The sequence below is a fragment of the Capra hircus genome, chromosome 6 (assembly GCF_001704415.2).
Source record: "Capra hircus breed San Clemente chromosome 6, ASM170441v1, whole genome shotgun sequence".
NCBI classification, from domain to species: domain Eukaryota; kingdom Metazoa; phylum Chordata; class Mammalia; order Artiodactyla; family Bovidae; genus Capra; species Capra hircus.
Window position 1 is genome coordinate 81,422,587 of NC_030813.1, and position 19,136 is coordinate 81,441,722.

Here is a 19,136-nt window from a genome sequence, read left to right on the forward strand (position 1 = left end):
GGCCTGGGCTCTGGATGGAGGCTGGTCTCAGACTGAAGGAAAAGATTCCTATTTAAATTGATCTGCCTGAAGATTAATTTAAAGAGTAGCTTCTATTAAAAATTCATACAGAGATGAGACCTTTTTAAGTAATTTGAACAAAAATACTCTGTGCTACCAAGCTCTAATTTGAAATCACCAAAGTGTAATAAGGAGTTATAGTATTAGAACTGTCAAGCAATGAGAACTGATAGGAAGGCTTGCATGGACCACAACCAAGAAAGGGAGTAGACAGTATGATCTGTTGTCATTGGCTTCAAGTGGAGTAAGATTTTAGCTTAAAGAGCAGGGGACCAGAGTGGTCTGGAAGAGCTATGAGAAGAAAGGAAGATGTCTTGATGTTTACAGGTCCTGTACGTGTAAAATCACCTACCATTTGATATGGCTGCAAGGTAAGTCATGCCTTTAAGTAACAGCATGTCTCAGATTGAGAAGATGAAGAAAAAGTTTCCCAGAATAATTTCATGACTCTACCACTTAATATGAGTTGTTTCCTAGTTAAATTCTTTGTGCTTTGGTTTCCCAAAAGCATTACATCTGAAATGTGAGAATGATATAAATTTTCAAATTACTGAGAAAGAAAATATACACGAAGCACATAAAAGGTTTCCTAACACAGAGCAAACACTTAAATATGACTTATTATTCTTTATTAAACCGTTCTAAGAATGTTGTTGTTGTCAAAATGTGTACATGAGAGAGAGAAAATGAGTGTGGGTGTGATATGAGGGAGGGCTTAGGTAATGATAGTGTTACTATGAGAGCTTCTAGCTGAGGAGGTTTCTTTGAGAGTGCACTACTGATCTTTATTCTATCCTTTGAGTGTAAAATCCCTTCTGTCTTGTGAATGTATGATTCAAATGTAATATTCATTATCCAACACAATTTTCAGCCACTACTCTTTAACCTTTGAATGGATTTATAAGATTTTTTACCCCATATTATTTTCTTTTTACTCGTTTGTTTATCATTTCAAATTGAATGCTGTGGGATAGTGGCTCAGCCAAAACCTGGCCTCTTTATTCCCTGAACTTTCAGCCTGAAATTCTTCACTTTGAAAATCACTAAATCAAATATTTCTACTTCTGATAATATTTATGTCAGGTGGCTTGGGATGCCTATGCGGATTCGAGAGGAGCTAACTATCCTCAGTTCAGTTCAGTTGCTCAGTCGTGTCCAACTCTTTGCAACCCCATGAACCACAGCACTCTAGCCTCCCTGTCCATCACCAACTCCTGGAGTCTACCCACGCCCATGTCCATTGAGTCGGTGATGCCATCCAACCATCACATCCTCTGTCATTCCCTTCTCCTCCCACCTTCAGTCTTTCCCAGCATCAGGATCTTTTCAAATAAGCCAGCTCTTTGCATCAGGCGGCCAAATTATTGGAGTTTCAGCTTCAACATAACTTTCCTACTCACTACCATTTGGGAATAAAATCTGGAAGGCTGGGGAGAAGAGTAGATTATTTTAACTACCAGTGTGACGTATCCTGGATTGACCTCTTGTTTCAACCCCTTGGGTTAGACAATTCCATCTTACTGTAATAGCTTCCTATCTCAAGGATCTAGCAGTTTATCTTCACCCTTCTGCCATGGAGGGTGGACTGGCCCTAGTGGAGGCAGGAGAGAGAGCAGGAATCATGCCCTGATTTGTAGCATTTGCTAATTTCCCTGGTATAAATATTTCCACCATGGACAATTTCAAGCTCCAGCATGAGCTACTGAATGCACTTCTGGGAAGAGGTATGCAGTAGCACTCCATTATATTAGTATTCTACTATACAGATAATAGATAAATAATCACAAGAGGGTATGTAATAGAAAACAATTAGGACAAGATGGATTTTGAGTATTAATTACTTCATTTTTAATATAACTTAATTATAAATTTATGGATTTTAATGATGACTGTGTTTTACAACACACTCTCAAAATTCCTGAAATATTTCTACATAAGACCATCTCTAAGGCCATGGCCTTCTTCAGAGCCATCATTGGCTGCTCTATCTGCACACCCATGCAGCCTAAGAGGAGGAAGTTATTAACACCCCCAGGGGCAATCCTTGACAAATATCAGCATGACTGAACAGGTGTCCCAACAATGGCAGTTTTTGACACTTCTCAGTGATTGCATGGAAACTTCAATAATGCACCCACCCTGATGTTCAGTATTCTTTTCCTGTTTTATTTTCCCTGCTAACTGGCTGCTGATTTCTATGAGTCTCATAAATAAATGACCTGCAGCTATGACTTTGACCCAAGCTATACTTTGGAGAAAACCCCACAAACCAAGAAGCTAAAAGCAAAGCATTCCTAGTCAGCAACTATTCAGAATGAGGTTCTGGAACTAGGACACTCTAAGATAAAGTTATCTTGAAGCTAAACTGCTTATCTGCCTTGTTTTTGGGGATGCCTGGAAATCTGATACTGACTCTAGTCCACAGTACGGAGGAGATAGGCAGGCTAGTCATTTATAATTACCCATTTAATATGAGGCTCCCCCAGCAGCCTGAGCCACCTTTCTCATGTTATTTAGGGATGTGTAGATTGATGACTTGGTGAAAGCAATTAGCAGCTGACTTGTGCATGTGTGCATGCTAAGTTGTTTCAGTTATGTCCAACTCTTTGTGGCACTATGGACTATAGCCCACCAGGCTCCTCTGTCCATGAGATTCTCCAGGCAAGACTATGGGAGTGCATTGCCATACCCTCCTCCAGAGGATCTTCCCAACCCAGGGATAGTGCCACATGGGAAGGCCAGCAGCTAATTTGTATGCATGTCCAGTGGGGCATAAAAGACCCTCGTGGGAACATTTGCTCTAGCTCTTCTGAATAGAGCTCTCTATGGTAGCTCTCCCTCATATATGTCTTTGTAGTTAACAGTCCAGAGTGGTGGTCCCCAATCTTTTTGGCACCAGGGACTGGTTTTGTGGAAGAGTTTTTCCATGGATGGAGATGAGGGAGTGGGGAGGGGCATGGATGGTTTGGGCAGTAATGCCAGCTATGGGGAGTGGCAAATGAAGTTTTTCTGAGCTACCCACTGCTCACCTTTAGCTGTGCATCTCAGTTCGGTCCCCAGCCCTGATCCTGAGTTGAAGAGTATCTGTGTGACTGAAAAGGATTTTGGAGAGCTGTGCCTAGAAGTTTCTTGGGCTCCATATGCTTATTTGAATTTTATTTCTACTGCTCTATACAAAATCTTTCAGCTTCATTAAAGCCTTTCATGAATATGGAAGTTTAGTGAGTTCTTCAGTGATCAGACACATGTAACCACTGCAGTTTCTCATCATCAGAATTTAACACAGATCCCATTGCTAGTGGGAAATGGCCCACTGCAACACCACAATTAAGATTCTCTTCTGAGCTGATTTGGGGTAAAGTACAGGCAAAGTGAAAACACTAGGTTGTGCAGTCATTCTAATTTGATTGGTGCATTTGTGCATTTGATTGGTGTGATATACCACTGGGCAGGAGTAGAGACTGATAATAAGTGACTTCATGACTTAATAGAGCATCCTGGTGTTATTAGTTCTATACATTCATTAGGTCCAGTGGGTATTCCCTTGTGGCTCAGATGGTAAAGAATCCGCCTGCAATCCAGGAGACCTGGGTTTGATCCCTGGATTGGGAAGATATCCTGGAGAAGGAAAAGGGTACCCACCCCATTATGGCCTGGAGAATTCCATGGAGTAGTCCATGGGGTAGGAAGGGGTCAGACATGACTGAGCAACTTTCACTTTCAGTGGATATAGTAACAACCCAAAGTACAATAGAAAAGGAATATCTTGGATCAAGTACCAGCATACCCAGAGGACCTAAGTCAGTTTCATGAAGTGATGGCATAGTCCCCTGCATTAGCCTGTGTGGGGTACACTAATGTCCCTCTTTAAGCTCACCGTTATGACTCAAGGAGTTGGATCCCCATGACTAGTTGGTAACTGAAGAGAATTGGGAGTGTTTTTTCACAATTGTTTAGCTTGTTGTGTCAGCATTAGCTAAAATTTGCTGCTGCATTAACTATAGCTATATTACACTAATACTGTGAGAAGAAAACTTGCCTGTATATTTGGAAAGAGGAAAAGTGGCTTGGTAACAATATACATAGACACGAGCTAGTGGAACAGAGACCTGGAAGGGCAATTTGGAAAGTTAGAGGCAAGTACATCTAAAGAAGTCTAATGTAGATTTGGGAGTATATGAGGATGAGCACACGGTCAGAGAATCTTTGTGTTTTATACTAATACCTACCACAGAGCATCTGATGCAGAAGATAGATTCAAAACCCAGGTTCACATGATGACATACCTGGTAGAGGTCAGCTAGCCTAATCGGTGGCTTTTCCAATGCTCACTTAATGGGCTCATGAGTGGAGTAGTCATGGTGACAGGGCCCAAGAGTATCATCCTCTCTACAAGGCCAAGTGAGCTGTTGCTTTTATGGCAGTTAATGCTTGATATCAGACCAACCACTTGATAAAAAGCTAATTCCTTCAGACAGCTTTTCCCCTTTCAAAGCTACACCAAATATGGGTTCACTTACCCTGATTATTCCTGATAGTTCAGTTGGTAAAGAATCCGCCTGCAATGTGGGAGACCTGGGTTCAGTCCCTGGGTTGGGAAGATCCCTGGAGAAGGGAAAGGCTACTTACTCCAGTATTCTGGCTGGCAGCCCTAGCAAACTATTAATACATTGACCAACATACAGAATGTACATTTTCTGTTTGTTTCTTAGGCTCTGCTGTGTTGAACGTACTGGTTTGGGCCTGAAAGGAAAAGGTTCCTCTACTGAACCTGAGCTTTGGTTACTGAACAAATATACAAGTGAATTATCACATTGATGGGTATAACTGACCCTCATTATCATGAGGAGCTATGATTGCTCTTACATAATGGAGACAAAGAGAAATTGTGTCAGACTTGTAGAAGTCACTAGGGAATTTTCTCAGGCTTCTGTCTTTTGAGCAGGCTGTTGCAGCAACTAGAATGTGAATAGACCAAGGCAATCAAGAATCCAGACCCACTCAGGCTGGCAGTGGATACCCTCATCAGGTGAGCCAGACTTGACTGTTGCCCTGCTGGTGAAGAGTGGAGGAAAACCAGAGTGGGTGGTTAAGGAGGGTGAAAATGATTGTCCTTTAGGGCTTCAGGTGTAGTTGCCACAACTTTTTTCTTGTGCATTATATATATATATATATATATTTAAGAAATTATTGTTTGCTGCTTCCCTGTAACAGAGCTGGTTACATGATTTGTGGGGCCAAATGAAAAATGAAAATGCAAAACCCCTTCTTCAAAAACCAGAAAGAACATGTTGTTAAAGACACTAAAATATATTAAAATAATTTTTCTTGTATGGTGCAGAGAACTCAAAACTCTATATTGAGTGGATATATATATCAGTTCAGTTCAGTCGCTCAGTCATATCTGGCTCTGTGACTCTGTGAACCGCAGCACGCCAGGCCTCCCTGTCCATCACCAACTCCTGGAGTCCACCCAAACCCATGTCCATTGAGTTGGTGATGCCATCCAACCATCTCATCCTCTGTCGTTCCCTTCTCCTCCTGCCCTCAATCTTTCCCAGCATCAGGGTGTTTTCAAATGAGTCAGCTCTTCTCATCAGGTGGCCAAAGTATTGATGTTTCAGCTTCAACATCAGTCCTACCAATGAACACCCAGGACTGATCTCCTTTAGAATGGACTGGTTGGATCTCCTTGCAGTCCAAGAGACTCTCAAGAGTCTTCTCCAACACCACAGTTCAAAAGCATCAATTCTTCAGTGTTTAGCTTTCTTCACAGTCTAACTCTCACGTCCATACATGATCACTGGAAAAACCATAGCCTTGACTAGATGGACCTTTGTTGGCAAAGTAATGTCTCTGCTTTTTAATATGCTATCTAGGTTGGTCATAACTTTCCTTCCAAGAAGTAAGTGTCTTTTAATTTCATGGCTGCAGTCACCATCTGCAGTGATTTTGGAGCCCAGAAAAATAAACTCAGCCACTGTTTCCACATCTATTTGCCATGATACCCACTCTTTTTTTAGCTTCCCTCCCCATGTAGGTCATGTACATATATGGGACTTCCCAGGTGGTGCTTGTTGGAAAAATTTCATCTCCTAACTCAGAAGACCCAAAAGACTTGGACTGGATCCTTGGGTCAGGAAGATTCCTTGGAGAAGGAAATGACACCCCACTCCAGTATTGTTGCCTGGGAAATCTCATAGACAGAGGAACTTATGATTGGGGTCACAAAGAGTTGGACACTACTGAGCAACTGAGGAACAAACACATTGTAAATAAACCGTGTTCCCACAAAGATACTAAAATATTGTTTAAAAAAAACCTTTTTCCTTCCTCTTTCTAGTCTCTTTCTTGACCAGTCAGAGGTTTTTAAGTTAGCTACTAAATGTCATGTTCCTTCCAGTAAGGAGGTCCCCCCTCCCCCCCAGGGAGATTGTACATCTTCACAGGTGCCCAGGATGTCCCCTCAACTCAACACAAAAGGTCTTTAGTTTGTCAGACTTGTCCTTCTGCCAGCGACAGGACCAACACACTATGGAGGGCAGGTAGAGAATGAGGGTGGGGGAGTCAATTTCTCTTTTCCAAGGACTCACAACCCCAATCCATGATGAATGAGTGAACTTCAAGAGACTGCACCCTCCTTGTTGAAAAACACAGAGTATCAAGGTTTTACATGGGCTAGAGGCTTATCTCCGCCTAGTCACCTGCCACACTGCTGCTGGCCAGGACCAGGACTGCAACTGTCATGATCAAGTCTGAGACGTGGTGGGGACTGCAGCTCAGTACCAATCCTGCCTGCACCTGTGCCCAGGCTGCTTCCAGGGTCAAACAGGGATGTAGAATATAGGCCTTCCCCGACATTGGTGTGACATAGTTGCTATGGGAAAAGGAGGGCTGGTAGCAGTGGTCTAAGGCCAGAGTGGGTCATGGAAACTGGGCACTTGTGGGGCTAGTGGAAGAGGAGTAGCAGCCTAGCACCCTTCCCAGGGAGGTGTTCAGAGGTAGGACAGTGCAGGAGCCAAGGATTCAAGTACTCTCCTTGCCATCGGCCCATACCAACACCCTCACCCCCATGCTTCATTGTTCTGTTAGCTTTCATTTATTAAACACTAGGACAAAGCTAACATTTTCAAGAATTTTAAAATGACAACTGCAAAAAGCATTAAACTTCAAGTACCAAGCCTTACTGAGCATGGGCTTTATAGGACTGCACTGGTCACGAGCCAGGAAAGCTGGCTCTGTCTTGAGGTGTAGGATTACTATGAAGCTTGAGTAGATCTGAGCAGTGAAAGAGCCTGGACTGCATGAAGTAAACGCTCATGGTGTCCTGTCATGTTCCTTAGTCTGACTCTGATTTTTATCTATAGCTGAAGTAAATAGTCTCGACATGTGGAAAAACACCTACCTGATGTGTGTTGAATAGCTCTCCTTTTCTGCTTCAGGGCCATTGCTGAAGCCAGAGGAACTCACAAAGCCTGTGCTCAAGTGTAGCATGAAAGCTCCTGAATGTTGAAGCACCTAAAGGTGACTTTCAATCATCGTGAGCAAATCGGCAGCCTTTCCACTAGAGGCTCATTTTTAAGAGGCATTGTCAAAGCTTCCCAGAGGTCCTGGTGGAAATGGAGTCTTTGGTTTCTACAGCATATTATTATTTTGTCTTTTCCTCCTTTCCCTTTCCTCACTCTTGCTTTGCAGCACCATCTCACAAATGAATCTAGTAAAATGTTACCTCAGGAACTTCTTTCAGGGAATGTATATTAAGATAGGGTCGGAGATGAACAGCTAGAACACCTACTGTACCCTTCAATCATTCTTCAGTGCTATAGTAATTTGATGGGCTTCCCACATGACTCAGTGGTAAAGAAACTGCCTACCATTGCAGGAGATGCAAGAAACATGGGTTCGATCCCTGGGTTGGGAAGATCCCCTGGAGGAGAAAATGGCAATCCACTCCAGTATTCTTGCCTGGAAAATTCCATGGATGGAGTAGCCTGGCAGGCTACAGTCCATGGGGTCACAAGAGTTGGACAAGACTGAGCGACTGAGCACAGAAGCATCTCTCTCCTAGTAATTTGATTATAGGAATTGCAAAATCTTGAATGGAATTCTCAAGATATTAATGGGAATTCTAGAAGCTGGGGAAATGAAAGTATAATTTCAAAACTGTGGTTCCAAATAAAGGAGAACATAATCCCTCCATCCACCCACCTTTTATTGAATTTTTTTTCTCTCTTTTTTTTTTAAGAAAATTATAAGGATATCTCAGTTTATTTCTTTTTTTTAATTTCAATTTTTTTTTGCATTTCTTTTTAAAAAATTTTACTTTATTTTACTTTACAATACTGTATTGGTTTTGCCATACATCAACATGAATCTGCCATGTGTGTACATGAGTTCCCAATCCTGAACCCCCTCCCACCTCTCTCCCCATCCCATCTCTCTGGGGCACCAGCCCCAAGTATCCTGTATCCTGCATTGAACCTAGACTCGATTTGTTTCTTATATGATACTATACATGTTTCAATGCCATTCTCCCAAATCATCCCACCCTCTCCCTCTTCCACAGAGTCCAAAAGTCTGTTCTATACATCTGTGTCTCTTTTGCTGTCTCACATACAGGGTTATCGTTACCATCTTTCTAAATTCCATATATATGTGTTAGTATACTGTATTGATGTTTTTCTTTCTGGCTTACTTCACTCTGTATAATCAGCTCCAGTTTCATCCACCTCATTAGAACTGATTCAAATGTATTCTTTTTAATGGCTGAGTAATATTCTATTGTGTATATGTACCACAGCTTTCAGAGGTACATAGAAAACAAACCAACTGTGAGATGAAATCTTTGAGGTAATCATGGGTTTTTGCACTTTTAAGCCTAGTGTTCTTTTGATAATGTAGATTGATGTCCATGCCTCTCTGAGTCAGCACTTTGTCAATAAAAATTGTGTCGCTAATTTTCAGAGAAATGGTTCTTTTCCAGATGTAGACTGTAACTGCCCTGCATGGCAAGGTGATGCATATTTGTGTGGAAATGAGTGTTTTCATATTTGAACAGTCACTGAGCTCAGAGCTGAGATCCAGGGGCCTGCAGACAAGAAGTGAAAGTTGGTCTCTGTTTTTGGTCAGAGAAATAATCAAGATTAGAATAAGACTAGATTTGTTGAAGCTCACCCTGATCTGTAGGATGAAACATGATATATTCATTTTCATCATGGGAAGTAGCACTTTACGCAAGCCAGAAATTTTGGACTCATTCTGCTCCTTTCCTAAACAAATGACATCAATCCATCCATGTGTCCTATCAATTCTCTTTAATGATTTTAAAATTAAGTCTTTCCTGGAACTTCCCTGGTGGTTCATTGACAAAGACTCTGTGCCCCCAATGCAGGGAGTCTGGGGTTCAATCCTGGTCAGGGAACTATATCCCACATGTTGCAACTAAGAGCTGGTACAGACAGGTGCTTTCTATTAGCACCCACAACTACCACTATGCCCTTGATTTAAGCATTTCTTTTCTACTTCACTTACTACATCTCTATCCTAACTGGTTTTTTTGACTTTCTACTCTTGCCTTCTCTAAGGCACTCTTTTCCCAGAATAACACATGAGACTGTCTGTTCTCCAGATTAGTGTTGTTAAATAGAACTTTCTGCAATGATAGGCTTATTCCATATCTGCAATATCTCTTAGGATGACTACTAGCCACTTGAAATATGGCTAGTGAGATTGAAGAATTAAATTTTTAATTTTAATTAATTCAAATTTAAAGTTAAATAGCCACACTTGGGTGGGGCCACCCTACCAGATAATACATCTCTAGGATGTAAACTCCATAAAGAAGCCTTTTCTTCATCATCAGAGATTGATTATTTTTTATTTCTTCCTAAAACTTCATGTGCACATTATGCTTTAATGTACTTAATTTCTTTACTGCTATGTCTCACTCGATAGGTCATAGCTTCTTGAGGTCATGAATCTTATCCATGAAATAAAAGCAAAAATAACAATAACCTCAGCAGCAACAGTTGAATACAATCACCACTTACCTCCTTTCCCTATGTTCCTGCTTTAGTCTCTGAAAAGATTCCACAATTATTCCATTTTCTTGGAAACACCATTGGAAAAACATCCTTTCCATTACTCTATCATTTAACTTGCACTTCTGTATTGAGGGAAGATTATCACTATTGTAGAAAGCCTAACATTCATTGGACTACATCATGTGTAGCGCTATGAGGGCTTACTTTGCTTCAAAAGCTGGTAAGAAATAAACACATCTTGACCAGGCTTTGGGGCAGCCTTCTAGAGGAAGAGTTGATGACTCAGGCTGTGTCAATGATGTTCTAAGAACTGTGCTGGATGGTAGGGATACAGCAGTCACCGAAAGAGACCAGATTTCTACTTTTATTGAGCTTATGTTCCAGGGGGAAAGAAAAATAATAAAGAAACAATGAGACAAGCAACCAAAATAAATACATATTTACAAGGTGTTTTGAAAAAGATGGGGCATGGTGTGATACTTTTAGACAAGCTGAGTAACTCAGCAGACATTTAGTCAGAGTCCTTAAGAATAAGAATAATAAGCCATGCAAAGTTTTGGAGAAGGAGTGTTTCTGGTGTAGGAATTAGCATGTATTAATATAAATATCCTGGGATAGACAGTAACTTGCAGATCTATGTGACAAGAACAGAGAGTGTGAGATGAGTGAAATACTCAAAGTAAATTTATTATTGTCTATATGGCTCAGTGATACAGAATCTGCCTGTCAATGCAGGAGACACAAGTTCAATCCCTGGATCGGGAAGATCCCCTGGAAAAGGAAATGGCAACCCATTCCAGTATTCTTGCCTGGGAAATCTCATGTACAGAGGGGCCTGGCAAGCTACAGTCCATATGGTGTCAGAGATGGACACAATTTAGTGTCTACACAACAACAACAGCAAGTATTTACTGCAGATGAAGAGGCTGAGGCATAGATGTACACACCAACTTTCCCAAGGTCATACAGCTAGCAAGTGAGGAAGCCAGATTTTACACTATGTCTATAGAACCCCAGAGCCCATGTTCTGGATCATGAGTGCCTATCATAAAAGGTGCTTAAATAAATGAGAAGATGAATAAATGAGTTTGGGAAATGGGATTTCTATAGATAATTAAAACTTACTTGATCAGCCAAAATATTAATGCTAGTCTAAAAATAGGAATGACACTTAAGGTAAAAGGCATGTGAATGATAGCCATTATAGTAATCCAGGCATATGATGCCAGCAGCTAGGGACAAGCTTGAGTTTAGGTTCAAGATGATAAACTTGTGCTAAAAATCCTGTTGTGAAAGTAAGCTTATTACATTTCGCATACATATAATTTATTAGTTGGATGACTCCTTACTATTTTTTTAAAGCTGTTCTCTATGATAATACCATAGTTTTAGATACATAGTACAATTTTTCTATTGCTTAGTTTTCCATTTAGTTCATAACAGAAATCAATTGATGTTATCTTTAGATTCCACTACATTATGAAGCTATAACCATCAATATATTTTATCTACTGACCATGAGACACAAGAAGTTAATCTCCTAAAGTAATATCTCCTTTGGAAAAATAATGAAAATAGTAGGAAAGCTCTATCATGAATTGTTTGCTTACCAATACAAGATGTCACTGACTAGAGGATATTCCATGACTGAGTCATGATTTTAAAGATTTTATGGTAGTAGCTCCATAAGAATTTAATGATGATTGTGAGTTCTCCTTTCCAAATTCCAAGTTATGTGATTTTTCCAACTTCCCTGAGGCTATCCTTCATAAGTATTAAACAATATTAAAAAGGTTAATAATATCTCTTTTAAGAACTTTGGTTCTAGGTTATTTTTTTCAGAAATATCTATGCAAAATTACCATATGTTTTTTCTTCATTTCATGTATTCTTTACTTTTCTAAGTCCTATACATATGCACTTCTATCTTTATAGTTCTCTTTTCCATCTATAAGATAGTATTCTTAGAGGTTAGCAAAATGTGTGTGTGTTGGGGGTAGGGCAGGGCATGCACATGCAGAATGTTTTCTGGATTTTCAGTCTTATTTTCTGGCCTTGGCGTTTTCCCCTCAGTTCCTTAGGGTTGATGCATTGTCCTGATGGGCTCATTTCTAATCAGACGCTCACTCCATCAATAGCTACTTGTTACATGTTTCTTTTTCTCAGAATATCATTGCCTTCCTTGGCTAAGAATATTTGAAGAACTCTATAACTTTTAATATTGGATGACACATTTGCCAGGGTAGTAACTTTTGTTTTAACATCTTATTCAGCAACTTATTTTAGGGCCGTATCTTAAGTATCAGAAAATAATAACATACGATACATATTTCAAAGAGAATAGATTTGAGTAATTCATTCTTATCTGTCTTAGGGACCATCTGACTGCATGAGGCTGCATTGTAATTGTGCTATTGCATTGGTTCCCAGAAAAAGTAAGCATGCATATAGATGGATCATTATTCAGATACAATGCACTGAGGCAGTGTAAACCCAGAGTGGATACGGTCTTGTCATTGCTTGCCTATAGTAACAATGGTTGAGAAAATATAGCATTCTTATGTTTAACTTGAGACATGTTCTCACAGATGACAATGCACTCTTGCAATTATCATGTAGTAGTAGTAATAATTACTACCAGCTAAAAGGATTCCATGCTCACATATTCGGGAGTGTATTTAATTTTCTAGGCTATGTTTCCTACTCATTGTTATCTTTGACTTTTTTCTTATTTTTCTATATTTGCTGGTAATATATCTGAGAAACATATTTAATGTGAAACTAATAAAATTTTACAAGTTTTAGATGGAAGCGAGGGTAAAGAAAATTTAAAAACATAAACTTTAGATATCTACTTTGTTAACTGTGTATTAGGAGGTTATCTTTTAGTGTGAGTATGGAACAAGATACAAGGTGTGTGGAAGGTAAGGAAGTCAGTTTGGGATATGCTGATTTTAAAGGCACACATTGCAGTCAATTGGGTTTAGTAGAAATTTATCTACATGGAGCTATATTTTTGGAGAAATACTGGTACTGGAGATTTAGAATGGAAAGCCATTCTCATATATGTTAAAACTGGACTTGTGGGTTGATACAAATTTTAAGGGAAAGCACACTGCATGAGATGGGAAGAGTACTCATAATTTCAGTAATTATGAATAAAAGGAAGGTAGAATAATAAAATGTAGTGGAAAGGATTGAAAATAATTAGCTAGAAATGTAAACAAACAAGAAATATTGAGATCTTAGATGCCAAAAAAGGGAGGGCACTTAAGTTGGACATGAAATAAAAAAGGTCTTAATATTTTTGTGACATTACTCAAGATAAGAATAGACGGGTTGAGGAAAGAATGTCAGTAAAATATTGCATCAGGCCCAAGGGCCATAGGGGGGATGTTTGAGCACTTGATCACTTTTAAGTAATGACAGGGAAAACAACACTAATACACTATTCTGCTTTATCTATGCTAACTCTAGCTCAGAAGAATCAAATATTAATGAAGGAAAATTAATCTGTATACAGGTATTGAGCAATTACATAAAGAAAGAATGATGAAAATAATCTGACTCTTTGTAACCCCATGGACTACAGCACATTGGGCTTCCCTGTCCTTCACTATCTGTTGGAGTTTGCTCAAACTCATGTCCATTCAGTTGATGATGCCATCCAACAATGGCATCCCCTGTCACCCCCTTCTCCTCCTGCCATCCATCTTTCCCAGCATCAGAGTATTTTCTAAGGAGTTGACTCTTCACATCAAGTGGCCAAAATATTGTAGCTTTAGCAACAGTCCTTCCAGTAAATATTCAGGGTTGATTTCCTTTAGGATTGACTGCTTTGATCTCCTTTCAATCCAAGGGACTCTTAAGAGTCTTCTCTAGCACCACAATTCAAAAGCATCAATTTTTCAGTGCTGAAACTTCTTTTTGGTTCAGCTCTCACATCTGTACATGACTACTGGAAAAACTATAACTTTGACTATATGGACCTTTGTTGGCAAAGTGATGTTTTTGTTTTTTAATATGCTGTCTAGGTTTGTCATAGTTTTCCTCCTAAGGAACAAGTGATTTAAATTTCATGACTGCAGTCATCATTCACAGGGACAGTGATTTTGAAGCCCAATGGGGGAAAAAAAAGTCTGTCACTCTTTCCATTTTTTCCCTCTTCTGTTTGCCAAGAAGTGATGGGGCTGAATGGAGTAGAAAATAGCAACCTAGTCCAGTATTCTGGCCTGGAGAATCCCATGAACAGAGGAGCCTGATGGGCTACAGTCCATCAGTCACAGAGTGAGAAACAACTGAAGTTACTTAGCATGCACATACAATGGGACCGAATGCTATGATCTTAGTTTTTTGAATGTTGTTTCAAGCCAGCTTTTTCATTCTCCTCCTTCACTCATGAAGAGGCTCTTTAGTTCCTTTTCACTTTCTGCCATTTGAGTGGTATCATCTGCATATCTGAGGTTTTTTATATTTCTCCCTGAAATCTTGATTCCAGCTTGTGATTCATCCAGGCCTGCTTTCCCCATGATATACTCTGCATGCAAATTAAATAAGCAGGTTGAAAATATATAGCCTTTCCCAATTTTGAACCAGTCCATTGTTACATGTTCTGTTTGAACTGTTGTTTCTTGACCTTCATACAGGTTTCTCAGGAGATAGGTAAGGTGGTCTGGTACTCCCATCTCTAAAAATGTTCCACAGTTTGTTGTGATCCTCACAGTCAAATGCTTTAATGTTATCAATGAAGCAGAAGTAGTTGTTTTACTGGAACTCCTTTGATTTCTCCATGATTCAACAAATTTTGAAAATTTGATCTCTGGTTCTTCTGCCTCTTTTAAACCTAGCTCATACATCTGGAAGATGTTCACGTACTGCTGAAGCTTCAGTTGAATGTTTTGAGCATAACCTTGCTAGCTTGTGAAATGAGCTCAACTGTACAGTAGTTTGCATATTCTTTGGCATTGCTCTTCATTGGGATTGGAATTAAAACTGACCTTTTCCAGTCCTGTAGCCACTGTTGCATTTTCCAAATTTGCTGACATACTGAGTGCAGCACTTTAACTGCATCATCTTTTAGGATTTGAAATAGCTCAGCTGGAACTCCATCACCTCCACTACTTTTGTTCATAGTAAAACTTCCTAAGGCCCATTAACTTCACACTCCAGGATGTCTGGCTCTAAGTTAGTGACCACACCATCATGGTTCTGCATTATTAAGTCCTTTTTTGTACAGTTGTTCTGCATATTCTTGCCATCTCTTCTTAATATCTTCTGCTTCTGTTGGATCTTTACCATTTCTGTCCTTTAGTCTGCCCACCCCTGCATGAAATGCTCCCTTGATATCTCCAATTTTCTTGAAGAGATATCTAGTCTTTTCCATTCTACTGTTTTCCTCTATCTCTTTGCATTGTTCATTGAAGAAGGCTTTTTTGTCTCTCCTTGCTATTCTCCAGAATTCTGCACTTAGTTGGGTGTTCTTTTCCCTTTCCTTCTTGCTTTTCACTTCTCTTCTCTTCTCAGCTATTTGTAAAGTCTCCTCAGGCAAGTACTTTCCCTTCTTGCATTTCTTTTTCTTGGGGATGGTTTTGGTCACTGCCTTCTGTACAATGTTGCAAGCCTCCATCCATAGTTCTTCAGGCACTCTGTCTACCGGATCCATTCCCTTGAAGCTATTCCTCGCTTCCACTGTATAATCACAAGGGATTTGATTTAGGTCATACCTCAATGGCCTATTGGTTTCCCTACTTTCTTCAGTTTAAGCCTAATTTGCAATAAGGAGTTAATTATCTGAGCCATAATCAGCTCCAGGTCATGTTTTTGCTGACATGTAGTCTTCTCCAAATTTGGGTGCAAAGAACACAATAATCTGATTTTGATATTGACCGTCTGGTGATGCCCATGTATAGAGTCATCTCTTGTGTTGTTGGAAAAGGGTGTTTGCAATAAGAAGCATGTTTTCTTGACAAAACTCTGCTAGCCTTTGACCTGCTTTATTTTGTATTCCAAGATCAAATTTGCCTGTTACTCCATGTCTCTCTTGACTTCCTACCTTTGCATTCCAGTCCTTTATGATGAGGAGGACCACTTTTTTAGTGTTAGTTCTAGAAAGTCTGGTAGGTCTTCATAGAATCAGCCAACTTCACCTTCTTCAGCAACATTGGTTGGGGTATAGACTTCGATTACTAGGATGTTGAAGTCTGTTATTTTTGAGTTTGTACCCAAGTACTGCGTTTCAGACTCTTATTGACTATGATGAGTCCTGACAAAATTTGATCCACTGGAGGAGGAAATGGCAACCTACTCCATTATTCTTGCCTAAAGACCCTCATGAATGGTATGAAAATGCAAAAAAGTGTAGTAATACAAGCACATGAAATCTATGATGCATTCTTTAAAAAAATCAAATCTGAGTTTGATTCTCCTCAATCTGTAAGTCCAACTGCCAATTTACAGGAAACAAAGGGAACATTTGGATACTGACTTACAGTTAAGGAAACTGTAAGTAAAAGGTATGAAAAAAATGGGAATACTGATTGGATATTTGAAAATGTTATGAAACTTTAGGTATGATAATAGTATTATGATTATATATTTAAAATAATCTCTTTATTGTAGACCTGCACACTGAAATATTTATGAAATGATATAACTTCCATGCTTCCTTTTTTTTAATATAGGAGAGAGAGAGTGAAGTTACATACAAAACAAGATAGACATTGAGTTTATAATAAGTGAAGCTAGTTTACATGGCAAGTGAATTTATTAAACTTTTATCAAATTTTATATGCTTGAAAGTTTTGATAATTTTAGGTTAAAACAAATATTGAATGAAAGCAACAATTACAGTGAAATTAGAGGAAGAGATAAGAAAGTTAAGGTTATTCTCGTATGTCTTGATAGTGAAGGGATTATAGGGTAGGATATATAAAGATGCATAATATTTACTGAAGCATTATTGCATAACAGATACTACATTCACTCTCTATTTCAATATTCTTGGGTTATTTTAACAGTTATTTCCTCATTAATAGTTGAGATGCCTGAAGGCAGGGAGATGAAATGATTTGCCTGAGTTCACACAATTCTTAAGTGACAGATCGGGTTATAACATGCTGGCTCCAGACAACCACAGTGTTATGTACTCCCTCACAGTGACATAGAAGATGAAGTAAAAGCGAGACTGGCAGCTAAGGATATTCAAGAGCAGGACCAATGGATGGAACAGATTCAAAAAATATGCAGGAGAGCATCATCTGAAATTCAGGGGCAAAGAGATTAACTTTAAAAGAGAGAAGGGATATATTATGTGATCTGGATTAAAATCACTTAACCTTGCAAAGGCTCCATTTCTGCCTTTGATCAAAAGTGAAACAGAATAAATGTCTCAAAGAAGTGTTGTGAGCATTGAATGAAGAGTTTTACTTTCTGGAAATTTAGGATTACTAAGAAACCTCAAATTGAAATTAATAATCCCAACATATTTGTATTTGTCATAGCTATTAAAAATTGGAGGGATGGCTTAAAAACTATTGCTATGAAAACAGTCATTTATATTTTAGCATTTCTGCCAACTTTATCCAAATTTATTAATTTTAGGTGCTAAGTTCAAGCAAATACATTTACTATTTTATATAAAACTCTTCTAAATTTGGCTATTGTGGATTTTCAGAAATATCAACTTATTTTACTTTTGGTTGTAACAATTTGGCAGTAAATCACCCGTAGACTTCAACGTTTTATAGGGAAGTTCAGATATCATAGATGGAATTTAGTATAATATATTTATTACAATTTCCTAAGCTTGTAGGTGAAAAAAACATATATTAGAAAAATACACTGAATTAGATTGTTACTACTTGGTGGAAGAATCACAAATAAGGAGAAACAAGAAGTTTTTTGACTCCCAAGGTCTAGCTTATTCTAAAAACTGAGTATGTTAGAAATGTAACCCATCAGATTCATTTGGTTTCCAGCCAAGGTTTACATTTTGCTTTGAAAAGTGTGAACATTATTTTTTATCACTAACCTTTAGTTGTGGCATCAGTTAAATTAGCAGGTTGGCTCAAATTAATCCATTATGTACATGGCACAATGTGGAATCAGAATAGTGTGGTAGAAACTATCAGTACATGGGTTTGGTCTCAAATAAATGTGGGTTCCATCCTGTCTTTGAAGAGAAGTCATACCTTGGGTAATTTCTTAACTGGTTTGAGTCATTGTTTCCTTATCAGTAAAGCAGAGACAATAACACGTACCTTAAAGGTAAGTAAAATTTTTTAATACAAAATAGTGCATTCTTATTATATGCTAATTAGCCTTTCCATCACCACCCCATCACTTCAACCTGGTTAAGAGTGTCTACTTGAGGGAAAATTTCTTTTATCACAAGATCTTTATACCTCCATAGCACAGCAAGAACAAGACTAGACTACTTGCTGAGAAAGTACTCATAGTCTTCACATGAGAGTAAAGCAAATATCAAATGTTATCCCTTATCATAGTGATTTTTTTTTTTTTTTTTTTTTTTTGCACAGGCAAAAGGGTTAGGGATTATTTCCACAGGCATGGTGATGTTACCTTTTATGAATGTAAATGCAAACCAAATACAAATATGATTCATTCCCTTGAATACAGTAGATTGTTTGCTATGCTCTTTACAGAGGGAGACCAGTATGATACAATACACAGAGAAGAAGAGAGTATTTGCATTTAATGACAGTCCTGTAAGAATACAACGCCTCCACCCTATGCCATAAGCACATGCTTGTTGATGAGAAAGGCATCAAAAAGTCTTTTTTCAAATAGTACACAGTTTTCTGCCTTTTTTTTACTACAGTTGTATAACACTGTCACAAACTTCTAATTAGGTTTCACATAATTATGTTCATGTACAATAATCTCAGTGTCAAACTCTAGTTGCAAAATATATTTGAATGCAAAGATTCATGAATATGTCTTTGAGGGAATGGATGCTGATTGCATTTTAATATTTAGCATAAGAAACCCCAACATGTTTATCAGAAGGAACTG